We start from the raw sequence: 14,387 nt of genomic DNA, 5'->3' as shown, positions 1-14,387 counted from the left end.
ACGCTACGGGAACACTTTGTCAACGTCGTGCGCGCCAAGCATCCACCATGAGACCCCGAACTTTCAGGGGAACCCCATAAGTGGAAAATAAGGTGGCCAGCCACGCGGGCCATCACTTGTAGGTAAGCACACGTAGGGAATACAGAGCAGCGCGCCGGTCTGTATGGGCACATGGCACATACCCTACTTAGTGCGGTTTTACATTGCGCGCTCCGCCTCCTTCAGGCGTTTGGAACAGCTTTTTGTTTCGTTTGGTGGGCGCACCAAGGGTCTCGCCTCCTCGAAACAGAGCCTGTCCAGATGGATAGTGGACGCTATAGCAGCCGCTTATGCGTCGAAAGGTCTGCAATGCCCTCTGGGCATCAGGGCTCATTCCACGAGAGGCGTGGCCTCTTCGTGGGAATGGTCCAGTGGAATTTCTATCCATGACATATGTGTAGCGGCGGGCTGGAGCTCCTTGTCTACCTTTGTCAGGTTTTATAACCTAGAAGTTCCTGCCTTGCAGGCTAAACTGTTGTCAGTTTGAAGGAGAGGTGTATTCTGCCCAGATCTCCTGCTCAGATCACTCTCACATGACTCAGCTCTCCTGGTTGAGCTGCACTAAGTAGGGTATGTGCCATGTGCCTATACATGGGCCATGTGGCGAATGTCCATGGGTCCCCGCATGTCCACGGGTCCAGACCTCTGTCGGTGCACCATCCAGAGAACACCGACCATTTAGACGCGTAGAGCCTTCTCGTGGAAGGGGCTCTAGACTGCTTGATCGTGTTCATCACTGCTTCTGGCAGGGCAACGAGTACCCGTTGATCAACCATGCATGCAGAGACCAGCGCTCTGGATGGGGATGCCAGATCGTGCCGCGAGCCTGAGAGAGGAGATCTGCCCTCACCGGAATCGGCCACGGAGCTGTATGTGACAGCCGTGCTAGTTCCGGGAACCAAATCTGATTCTCCCAACGCGGGGCTATAAGGAGGACCGAGTGGCGCGTTTCCCTGATTCTCTTGATCACCTGTGGCAACAGAGAGACCGGAGGGAAAGCATATAGCGGGAGGCTGGGCCAAACCTGGGCCAGCGCGTCCTCGTCCTTCGAGAAGAACGTCGGGCATTGAGCGTTGTCTTTTGATCCAAAGAGGTCGACTTCCGCTCTGTCGAATAGGCGCCACAGTTTCTGGACCGTTTGGGGGTGCAGGGACCATTCCCCTGGAGGAACATTGTCCCTGGACAGTTTGTCTGGGCCGTCGTTCAAATGACCAGGCTCATGCGCCGCCCTCAGCGAGCGCAGGTGCATCTGAGACCAAATAAGGAGCGGGTCTCAGATTGCAGAGATTTCTGGATCTGACACCGCCCTGACGGTTTACATAGGATACCACAGACATGTTATCCAGGCGGACAAAAACATGCTGGTCCTGTATGAGCGGGAGGAAGCACTTCAGCGCGTTCTCGACCGCTATCATCTCCAGACAGTTTATGTGAAAACCCTTCTCCTGGTCTGACCACTGGCCAAAGACCGGTCTGCCCTCGAACAGCGCGCCCCAACCTGAGTTGGATGCGTCTGTCGAGATGACTTTCCGATAAGAGATGGTTCCCATCATTACTCCCTGCCGGTACCAGTCGGCCACTAACCAGGGCTGCAGAGCCGCTATGAAGGTCTGAGTCACTCTGATTTTCTGGCCGCCAGACACCCAGGCTCGGCGGGACACGCGAGCATTCAACCAGCGTTGGAGCGGGCGCATGCGCAGTAGGCCCAGCTGAAGCACCGCTGCAGCTGATGCCATACAGCCCAACATCCTTTGAAATGTTTTCAAGGGGAGAAAGCTGCCCTTCTGGAAAGATGCGGCTAGGTGGCGAACACGGCGCGCGCGCTGTGTCGATAAACGAGCCATCATGGTCACCGAGTCCAGCTCTATTCCTAAAAAGGAAATTGACTGGCTGGGCAGTAATGAGCTATTGGTCCAGTTGACCGTGAGACCCAAGCTTTCCAGATGACTGAGAAGCACTGTTCTGTGAGATAGCAGTTCTATCTCTGACTGTGCCAATATCAGCCAATCGTCCAGATAGTTCATTATTCGCAGCCCCTGACTTCTCAGGGTGGCGAGCGCCGCTACCATGACCTTCGTAAATGTACGGGGTGCTAGGGACAGGCCGAACGGCAGGATGGTGTCTTGATATCCCTGACAGTCGAAGGCGAATCTCAAAAATAGCCTGTGACGGGATACTATCTGAATCTGAAAATAGGCATCCTTCAGATCTAGAGAAATAAACCAGTCCCTCGGGCGAACGTGCGCTAGGATTTTCCTGGTCGTAAGCATTTTGAACGGTCTTTTCGCAAGTACTTTGTTCAAATGTCTCAGATCTAGGATAGGTCTGAAGGCTCTGTCCTTCTTGGGTACGAGAAAATAGAGAAGGCGGTACCTTTTCTATAGCCCCTTTGCACAGCAGCTTTGCTATTTCTGCGTGAAGTAGGTGTGCTACTTCCGCATTCACTATCGTCGCGGTCCGGGCTTGAAAGCGCGGGGGACGGCGAATGAATTGAACTGTATAGCCCTGCTTTATTGTGCTCAACACCCATTCTGAAATCCCTGGGATAGTTTCCCACGCAGCTATGTGAGCCGCTAGGGGGTGAATGGCCTCCGGGTTCAGACTGCCGCCATTTGCGGGCTTGTGAAACTGAACCGTAGCCGAAAGCGCGGCGCGCGCTCTCGGTTCTGGGCAATGGCTGCTCGCTGACAGCCGAAACAGGCTGACTTATGTGAGATGTCCCAATCATAAGGGATGGGGAACATACTTTTACCACACTTTGCACACTTTTGCGAGCAGCGCTCTGGGCAGAAAAGCTTTCTGTAAGCGTGAGCGCATGTACGCGGGCACGAGACTTACAACTGTATCTGACGCCCCGATCATACCGGATGGGGAGCGTTTTATTAACGCCCTGCATTTTGTGATAACTCTTAAACGCGCGGGCGGGGCCCGGAGGGAGGTTTGTGTTAGCAAGCTTGAGCGCTCTCTGGCGGGCACGAGACTTACATTCATAACCTGCTTTTTTGATTGTGTAACAGAGCGGACAGATAGTGGGCACAGACCTGTGGAGGGGTGGTGATGGCGCAGTGGATAAGACACATGCCTTTGGTGTGAGAGACCCGGGTTCGAATCCACTGCGAGACACCAATGTGTCCCTGAGCAAGACAAACCCCTAGTTGCTCCAGAGGCGTGCAACCTCTGAAATATAGCAATTGTAAGTCGCTTTGGGTAAAAGCGTCAGCTAAATGAGTAAATGTAAATGTAAATTTCTTACATTCAACACTCGAGCGGCTTTTCTGCGCTTTATGAGAGTGTGCTCCGTGAGTGACACGGGATTCGGAGTGCTCATGTGTAGGGGTGAACACTGGGGCGTGGGCACTTTCACTACACTTAAAACACTGACAGCGTGAGCCGGACCAGACATTATACTCATTTTGAGATTTCTCTGGGTCGCCGTGAAAACGGCGTTTGTGTGCAGGCGAGAGGGTGAATAAACCGGCTCGTTGGCTGCTAATTGAACCACTGCAGTAGCCTGTTTAAAGGGGACTGACAGGGAAATTAACTTTGACGGCGGTCCGGCGGGACATGCGCGTCTTTTCTCTCTCTCTGTTAGGAGGGCTTCGCATGCTCAGACTTCAGCGTAATTCTTTGGCGAGGCCCTCTGGGGGGCGGCGGTCTGTGATGGCTGTCTGAGGGCGATTTAGGGCGGCCGCCCTGACGTCGCTGCGAAGGCTGAGGCTGTGCTGGACGCTGGGTGCTGGTTCGCACAGGTGGCTGGCTTTGTCTCTCGCGAAAGCGGCCTGTGGCGGAACTCGAGCGTCATGGCAGGAAGAGGTTCATGCATAAGCGCGGCCGACCAAGGCGGACGTGGCTCTGCAGGCTTTAGACCGGAGGGCTGACCGTGACCGCAATCTCGCAGAGGGCGGGCAAAGATGCGCTGCGACCGCCTCTTCCACAGGGGGAATAGCCGTGTACCCTTTCTCGGCGGCGCCGTCCACTTGGGAGAGCGACGCGGAGGCCTGTGACTGAAGTCTTGAAGAAAAAGGTGTATTCCATGACTTCGTCAGCTCCGCATGAAGTTCCGGCAGGAATGGAGCGGGCCTAGTTGCTGAAGCTGCGCGGCGGCGACTCGGAAGGAAACAGCCGTCGAGCCTGTTCGGCGCGGGTTCCTCTGGCAGCGACCACTCGAGCCCGAGACGGAGAACAGCCTGTGTCAGCAGGCGCATCAGTTCCGCATCAGCTCCAGTGCGGGTACGGGTGGATTCCTGGATCGACGAGGTGGCGGAATGAAGCGACCATTCCTCGCTGTCCGATGCCAGGATGGAGCAGCAGTCTTTCATGGCGTGTTCCTCGGCCTCATCCTCCGATGCGACGGCAGTGAGGCTCGTAAGCGGCAGCTGCGCATCAGTGAGGAGAGGCGGAGAAGGCGAAGGCGAGGTTCGAGGGAGGTTCTCCAGCGAGCGCGTTGCTGTGGCCACAGGTTCCGGCTGTCTCAGGGAACGGCGCTTCTTCCAGCGCGGTCCCACAGAGGGCGGAGTGACTGCTGCGGTGTTAAAAGCCTCGAGTCAAGCCCGCAGGGACGACAGCGGAAGCTCCTCACAGAGCTCGCAGCCCCCGGACGCGAGGGCGAGTTTCAGGCCCAGGCAGAGAGCGCAGATCAGGTGGCGGTCTCCGGCACTGAGCGGGGCTCTACACGAGCCGCAGGAAGTGCAAGGCATCTTGAAAAAGACGCTCGCTGCTCTTTTAGAATATTTCTGGCAAGGCAAAAAAGGATACGTCGCCGGATAGCGTAGCTCTCACGGATGGCTGAAGGTGGCGAAGACGGCCGGCTTCCTCAGTGCTGTCCTAAGCTGGCTGTTCGCTGTTCGACGGCGGCGGTGGCTTCTCTCAAATCCAGCGATGCGAAGAGCTCGCTGAAAAGATGAAAAATCAGAGAAGTCAGCCTACAGCCCTACTTTTATACGCTAAGCCACGCCCATTCTGACGGGCTGTGACGCTATGAAGGCGCGGGCGCCCTTCATTGGGCGTGACGTCACGCCGGGCTCACTGGTAGGCTGCAGCAGTTGCCGCAGGGCAGCCAATGAGCACGTGAGATGGCCTGCTCTAGGTCTGCTAGCTGCTGCACTTCGTTGACAAGGAATACAAAATTAAGGATAATTTTTGGCTTCAGTATCTCGAGAAGATGAATCTTTCCCGTAGCGTAAGCTAAACTTACGCAATACGAGAGAACCTCTCGTAAGAGAACCAAGTCACCAGTCATGGGCACTGAAGCAGCCAACGCTGTGGGCTTTGCCACGGTATAACTGGACCAACCTTTTGCTTTCAGTACGGGGCAGTTTTTTCCAATGACCAAGATAATTAATAATTAGCACAGGGTCTGTGTTTTACTGGAAGGTTGCGTATTTGCATAATGTACTGAAATAACTGATGGTTGAATCCTTACCTTTATGATTGAAATTGATATGATAAAGTGACCTGCATCAAAACAAGTTTTGTGTATTGCCTCATATTCATCTGCTAAAACCACAGCTTCAGGCACAGTGAACACGTTACAATCAGCAATATCCCTGATAGCACAGGTACATCACGGAGACGTCTATTTGATGTGCGTGTTTACATCTGGAAGGCGTATTAGAAAATGTCTTTAAGATGTTTATGATTTAGAATGTATGTAAAACTGACATCTTAAAGATGTCTATCAGATAAACAGCAGATGCTTCTCAGATGAAGTGATCTTTAACAGACATCTTGCAGACGTACGTGTGCTTTGGCTTGGCAGAACAACAACATTAAAAAGAAGTCTCGTACGACTCAAAAGACGATGCATTAGCCTACACGCCATTGCGTAAACACAATTTATGGTGTGTATTATACACACCAACCTCCAATTTCTGGCGAAAGCCTCTGGAACCAATTTGTACACTTTTAGAACCGCACTTCTGACTTTATCATAATCCTGACTATCAGCCAGGATAAAAATTAATCCAGTTTCCAGGTCTATATTTCAACAAAAATAGGGCTATTTACACATACAAGGGTCATTCCTGGTATGCGGTGACTTTCCAGTCCCAATGATTTATTTACTCATATTTTCTCTAAAATGAGTCACATATTTATAATAAATGGCTTAAATTGTAGATTTAAGTATTCTTTACCATTTAAACAGAGATAATAGACATTAAAAATACTATTTTGTATTTTACACAATTTTAACTGATGTATGCATTCAATTATATCATGTCCTCAGTGCACAGTAATCAACTTCTGCAAGAAATATAAACCATGAAAGGACAAAAACCTTAAAATATTTTTTAATTATGTTATAGACTAGGCGAAATTGCCTCTAATAATACATATAAATCATGTGAAAATCTAGGAATTTTTCTTAAAATTTTCTTCAATTACTGCGTCCCTGAAGTCATCTTCCACCATTTTAGTATGTACTTTTTTGCCTTCCAAATCCAACTGCAATTTCATTGAGACCATTTTCAAGAAGTGACTTCATTTCTTTTACCTGCTGGAATTCAACTGTACAAACTGAAGTAAGCTTCAACTCTCCCTCCTAAATTTTTTTTTTAGTTTTTGAAATGTTATCCTGCTTGTCCCACCCTTAAACTTCCACCCTGTTAGGCCACGTTATGGAGAATGTTTGTCCTATAAAAAAAAAGTAAAAAAAAAAATCTGACATAGTTATAAAAGTTCTGTTCATCTGTACAAGGTTAGCTAGCTAAATGTTGATCACTCAAAGAGCTATGGCTAACTTGAGCTTCCGTTATTCTTAGCACGAGACACTAGTAACTCGCTAGTCTGTTAACGCGCCACCCGTGCGCTCAGTTTATTTATTTATTTTTCTCTCGCCCGCCCGCGCCTCTGAGTTCATAAAAGCCCAGGTGAGTAAGAATCAGTCAACAAAGACGGTGAGTAATGTCTTGTCCTGTTATTGTCACCTGCACTTCATGCCACATGTTCAGTATAGCCTTCCCCGTCGGCAATATAGTATATATATGTGATAAATGCAAGGAGACAGTCAGGCTGACGGAGAAGATTTCAGAATTAGAGACACGCATCCAAACTTTATTTGAGTATAGTAAGTGTGCAAGAGCTTTAGATATTATTTTGGATGTACCTAGCATAGTGAACACTTTACATGATTCGGTTCCAGCTGAGTTATTGCCTGTGCCGCAAGGCAAATGGGTGACAGTGAGAGATCGCTCTAGTAGCGGATCAAAAAACCACTCTTCCATTCCGATTACCATAACAAATCGACTTGCCCCACTCAGTGAAACACCGACTGAGAATTCTGTTGATTGTGCCCTGGTAATTGGCGATTCTATTACACGGAACGTGAAAATAGAGACACCAGCCAGCATAGTCACATGTTTGCCGGGAGCCAGAGCGCCTGACATCAAAGCAAATTTAAAAGTGCTGGCTAATGCTAATCATAAATTCTCTAAGATTATTATTCACGTCGGCACTAATGATGTTCGACTCCGCCAGTCGGAGATCACCAAAATTAACATTAAAGAGGTGTTTGAACTCGCAAGTACGATGTCAGGCACTGTAATTTGCTCCGGCCCCCTTTCTGTTCGAAGGAGTGATGAGATAGTTAGTAGATTGTGTTCACTCAATGGCTGGCTGTCTAAGTGATGTCCGCAAAATAATATAGAATTCGTAGACAATTGAAAAGTTTTCGGGGCAAACCTGGCCTGTTGAAAAGAGATCGTATTCATCCCTCCTGGGATGGTGCCGCTCTTCTCTCTAGTAATTTGGCTCATAGTCTTAGAGATAAAACATGACAATCTGGGGCTCAGGACAGGAAGCAGACAGACTGGCTAAACCGACCGTCTGCTAGCGGTCTCGCGTCACCAAGGTCAGATAAATCCCATCACATAGAGGGTCATTCACCTAGATATCATCATATAGAGACTGTGTCTGTTCCCCGAATTTGGAAATACAAAAAACTTCCAAACCTATCTAAGGTTAAAAATTTAATTGATGTTCAACAAAACAGATATAATACAGATGAGCAAACGATAAAGCTTGGGTTGCTGAATATTCGATCACTTACTTCAAAATGTCACGGTGGGTAGTGGAAATAAATCCGTGGACTCAGGTGCGGATTGAATGAGTTATTTAATAAAGACAAAACATAAAATAAACAAATCAACAAAAGAAAACCACGATCATACTAACTAAATCCAGAACAAACAAGGCAGGGCAAGACAGGCACGGAACTAAACGCAACATATGAAACAAATACAACGAACGAGCACAGGACAGCAAACACAGGAAGACTAAATAGGAAGGCAAATAATGAGGGTAACGAGGATAACAGGTGGAACAAATAAACCAATAATAAGATAACAAGGGGGAGGGACCAGACAATAACAAGAGCACATGGCCCAACATAAAAAACACTCATGTGCATAACCAAGACAGGACAGACACTGTGACACTACCCCCTCCCTACGGAGCGGCTACCAGACGCTCCATAAAACCGGGGCGGGACCGGAAGGAAACACCAGGGCGGGACGGGAGGGACCGACCAGGGTGGGACGGGAGGTACAGACCAGGGCGGGACGGGAGGGACAGACCAGGGCGGGACGGGAGGGACAGACCAGGGCTAAACAGAGAGTCCATCGGGCGACCAGGGCAAAAAACAGAGACCATCGGGCGGCCAGTGCGAAACACAGAGTCCATCGGGTGGCGAGGGCGAAACACAGAGTCCATCGGGCGGCCATGGCGAAACACAGAGTCCATCGGGCGGCCAGGGCGGTGAAGACCCCTCGGGCGGCCAGGGCGGTGAAGACCCCTTGGGCGGCCACGACGGTGGCTCAGGCTCAGGAACAGCAGACACCGGCTCAGGAACAGCAGACACCGGCTCAGGTACAGCAGACACCGGCTCAGGTACAGCAGACACCGGCTCAGGTACAGCAGATACCGGCTCAGGTACAGCAGACACCGGCTCAGGAACAACAGCCACCGGCCCAGGAATAACAGACACCAGCTCAGGAACAGACACCGGCTCAGGAACAGACACAAGAACTGTAACAGTAACAAGAACAGACACAAACACAGAAACAAACACTGGCTCTGGCGCTAGAGAAGGCGCTGGCTCTGGAACAGACATTGGCTCCAGCTCTGGAACAGGCCTTGGCTCTGCCTCCGGCTCTGGAACAGCAGACACTGGCTCCAGCTCTGGAACAGACACTGGCTCCGGCCCAGAAACAGACATTGGCTCCGGCCCTGGAACAGACACTGGCTCCGGCCCTGTAACAGCAGACACGGACATGTCCAGGATCCGAGCCAGACGCTCCAGATAGTCCAGGTCCATGAAGGCAGACGGCACTGGCTCTGCCTCCGGCTCTGGAACAGGCATTGGCTCTGCCTCCGGCTCTGGAACAGGCAATGGCTCTGCCTCTGGCTCTGGAACAGACAATGGCTCTACCTCCGGCTCTGGAACAGCAGACACTGGCTCCGGCTCTGGAACAGCAGACACGGGCATGTCCAGGTACCGAGCCAGACGATCCAGATAGTCCAGGTCCATGAAGGCAGACGGAACGTGAACAGTCTCTGACTGGGCAGACGGAACATGAACAGTCTTTGACTGGGCAGACGGGACGTGACCATTCTCTAACTGGGCAGACGGAACATGAACAGTCTCTGACTGGGCAGACGGAACGTGAACAGTCTCTGACTGGACAGACGGAACGTGAACAGCATCTGACTGGGCAGACGGAACGTGAACAGTCTCTGACTGGGCAGACTGAACGTGAATAGTCTCTGACTGGGCAGACGGGACATGAACAGTCTCTGACTGGGCAGACGGGAGGTGAACAGTCTCTGACTGGGCAGACGTGACGTGGACAATCTCTGACTGGGCAGATTCAGGTCTCCTTCTCCTCCTCCATCTTTTCTGACGGATGTGTGCAGACTCGAGGCTGGCCAAAACCATCGACGGAATACCAACGCTGGACGGATCCAATGACGATGATCCCATTCCAGGAGAGACCAATGAAGAAGACTCCGCTGCCCTCCTCTCCTCATTCCTCTGGGCACACAGAGAGAAATATTTAAAAAGAGAAATCCAATTCTCTCTCTCAGCCGGACAAAGTTCGCTCCGCTGAATCCACATGTTGCTTGTTCGTTCTGTCACGGTGGGTAGTGGGAATAAATCCGTGGACTCAGTTGCGGAGTGAATGAGTTATTTAATAAAGACAAAACATAGAATAAACAAATCAACAAAAGAAAACCACGATCATACTAACTAAATCCAGAACAAACAAGGAACATATGAAACAAATACAACGAACGAGCACAGGACAGCAAACACAGGAAGACTAAATAGGAAGACAAATAAGGAGGGTAACCAGGATAACAGGTGGGACAAATAAACCAATAATCAGATAACAAGGGGGAGGGACCAGACAATGACAAGAGCACATGGCCCATAACGCATACCTGAAGTGCCAGCCTCATCAACCCTGTGAAGGCCTCATGGACACCTCAACAAACTCATCTCCATTACGGCGTGATGACTTCGACCCCTAACCAGATGAACTGGATAAATATTTTTTTAAAGTTCTGATCCAATCTGATTTCTGACCTATTATTATGCCGCCTAAATCATAATCATGCACTGTTCATTTGTTGGCCAAAGGAGTACTGGCCCCCTGACTGAGCCTGGGTTCTCCCAAGGTTTTTTTCTCCATTCTGTCACCTGATGGAGTTTTGGTTCACTGTCGCCTTTTTTCGTCATTGGCTTTTGGCTTGCTTAGTTGGGGACATTTAACATTTAATTTTGATTTTAACAATACTATTACAACTTTACTTTCCTGTTATCTCTGTAAAGCTGCTTTGAAACAATGTGTATTGTAGAAAGCGCTATATAAATAAAGGTGACTTGACTTGACTAACTTAGCTCAGAATGATTAGGAGGAAATTCTAATATAATAATTAGTATTTAATTTAGTTCTATATATACTGTATATATATATATATATATATATATATATATATATATATATATATATATATATATATATATACATTTCCTACACTCATCATCAAAGATGTTTATATAAAGGTTATTTATATGTAGTATGCCATCCTATGCTGAGATGGTTCTTTCCATTAGAGTTTAAAATCTTTTTCCCGCCTTTTTGCTTTTTAAATCTGTGTCAAAGCTACATCATAACTGATTTTCTGGATTTCATAACAGACTGTCAACATACTCTCAATAGGTAAATGATTTATTTCTTAAAATTTGTTACAATTTTAACTTTCAAATTGTAATAATAATATAAAGATACTGATTAATGAAAATAAACTGTTATTAAAAAGGTTATTAAACATCACTAGGTCCTACATAGAACTTTCAAAGCACACTTCTTCTTGGAACCTTATAAAAAGGTTCTATTCAGTACCAAAAAGGATTCTGCTATTGTTACAATGTTGAAATTGATCGCAGTTATACTGTAATGTTAATGTCTATATTAATGTAAAAAAAAAATCTATTTCATTATTTTCATAGAAACATCAGTACCAGTATTAGTATCAGTGATTAGTAACTGTGAAATTATTACAATATAACAATATTTGTAAGGAAATGTTTTTAAGTTTGTTTGTTAATCTAGTTGATGTAGCCAAAACACCACAAAGAGCATCAGTGTCCATTACTGTTCCTTCTTGTGATTAATTTTGTATTTGTTTGTTAATCTAGTTAATTCAAATGAATTACAGCATCTTTATTTTTAATCAAATATAAATAAATAAAAATGTAATTTATTATGTCTGTCTTCTCTAATTTGTAAATATTTCACTAGCCATCTGAAGAGAGAATTGTTTTGCCCCCATGATTGATTGTGATAACTGTACGTTCACACCGCCGCCGACTTGAGCTTCCAAAGCTACCGGAAGTCATTCATTTTCAATGGAAGCTGACTTCTCTCAACTGCAAGGAGCGTCAAATCCATCGGCGTCGCGTTTTGGGCGTTTTGAGCGTCAATCAGAAAGTTGAAAGTAGCTCAACTTTATGGTAATGAGCTATGACGCGGTTCAGCGGCAAGCAGCGGCAAAAGCCAGCAACCAATCGGAATATAGACATCCTCCGCGCTGGCTGATTCCGGAGAAACATACCGAAGCTGTGTCCCAATGTGAAGGATGCGTCCTTCGAAGGTCGTATTTGAAGGCTGATTGGCCACATTTGAAGGCCGATTGCGTCACAGCGGCGCGACGAAGGCTGTCCCAATTCAATTTCGCATCCTTCGAAGGCAATATCAAAGCCCGTCTATGGAAAGCCTGGCCACTCCCTATTAAGCCCTATTGTACCGAATTTTGGTTGTAGTTCCACCAGAGTTCCACTTGGGGGCGATCGTCCGAGTGCAAAATGAATGGGAGTCTATGGGGCTAGAGGGCTAAATTTGTCTCCTTCACCCGATTGCCGTTGAGAAATCTCAGATTTGAATGTAGGTTTTGCAAGTTCAACATGGGTTATAGGTCGAAAGTTGAATGAGTGAGTACTTATGTCCTTTTGATTTCTTACAGGTTGAGTTGTTGTTGCCCATAACACGCTAGCATTCTGCTAATGGACGCTGATTGGTCAGTGAAGGACTGATTACGACCAGACATACCGCCTGATGGCATCGTGGCATCTGAAGCGGGACCAGAATGTTAAGGCGGACTTAACCCTTCTAGCACGTGTATTTACCTGTGTCAGCTGGGTTTGTCGATGCCTCGAGAGAAAAGAAAGTGCAGATCGCGAAAGCACCAAAGTGACTGAAGGATTGCCGTAAAGCTGTTCTCTGGTCGTACAATGTGTATGACGTCATTGACATTTTAAAAGACTTTTTAAAGCAAATAAGTGACTCTAAAAAATCTAACACCCAGTAATCTGTAATTTCTTTGCATCTCCTTTCGAAAACAACACTCAAATTTTTAGTGGTATATCTCCATAGACCCCCATTCATTCTGCACTCGTCCTGTGAGCGCCCTCATATGGAACCAGAGTGGAACTCCAACCAGTTCAGAACCCGGAAGTTTACTGGAGTGAAACTTCTCCCCATATTAGACATTTGCTGCGTCCCAATTCGCATACTATCCGTCCTAAATAGTATTCGAAAATAGAATTAGTACGTCCCAAATCGTAGTATGTTGAAATGAGTGTTTCAAAGATACCCAGATGGTCTACTATTTCCGGTCAGAATCCGAAGTGTAGATCGATGCACACTCTAACGGCTGATATTGCCCACAACCCATCTCGCGTTGGACGAGGATTCGGTTAGAACTACAAACACGAGTGAAAAGTGTTAAAAAACTACAGACATGGAGGGAGAGCGAGTCCCGCGGTTATGTAGAGAGGTTTAGATAAAGAGGTTTGAGAGATTAATTATCAGTATCTACCCTGACGAAAATTAATGTATTGAATGTTGTCCACATTATATTGCATCTGCAGCATTGTGAACTTTTGTAAAGATACGTTTAGCCATTACCTTTTAAATGCATCATTATATTCAAATTGCAAACACAAGAGTAACGTTATCTGCATGAAAGACCCACAACTGGCAGATGAATGTGCTCTCCGAAACAGTAGGAAATCAAATTAGATTGAATGGAGGATTTTAACTGTGATGAGATGATTGACAGGGTAGTTTACTGTGACAGGATGCAGCACATAGACATCATATAGAGACTAGATGCCCTATTGGCCGCTGTGGCGCAAGAAATGCGGCCGCCATCTTAAACCGGTCATACTCCTATTTGCGTTGGATAGCAGCAGTAGATGCCAGAGCACTGTGCAGCATATTCCTGCTCAAATCGGCGGACCATCACTCGGGGATTACTTTTCACAAGTAAGATTTAACATTACCGTACTATTGGTTGTATTTTGTGAACAAAATATTCAATGTGTCCTGTATCGTAGCTACGTGTATGACCTTTGCAGCAAAAAAAACCCGCGTGAAAATCAGTTCGGTATTCAGTGAGATATGATTAATTAAATGCGCTGGCAGCTCATTGCACCTGCCAAACAGATTACACTGAGCGGAGCGGGTGACCGGTTTAAGATGGTGGCCCCACGGCTCGTCCGCGCCAATAGGCCCTAGCGGTCGATAGGGCGTCTATTTATATGATGTCTATGACGCAGCACGCCACAGAGCTGTCCATTAAAGATGACGTGATAGTATGTCCCAAAGCTTGCCTACTCTTTAGCTACACACTCAAAAGTATGTACTTTTTCTTCACAAAAAGAGTACATACTTTTAGGGCGTAGTATAAGTAAGCGAATTGGGGCGCACCAATTCTCTGGCCGTATTCAAAGGCCGGTTGCGTCATCGCGGCGCGACGAAGGCTACCCTGATACAAAAGCGACG

This window comes from Siphateles boraxobius, unplaced genomic scaffold (genome assembly GCF_051911475.1).
Source record: "Siphateles boraxobius isolate OS27281-9 unplaced genomic scaffold, OSU_SipBor_1 33, whole genome shotgun sequence".
Taxonomy (NCBI): Eukaryota; Metazoa; Chordata; class Actinopteri; order Cypriniformes; family Leuciscidae; genus Siphateles; species Siphateles boraxobius.
Note: the sequence above shows the minus strand (reverse complement) of the source record.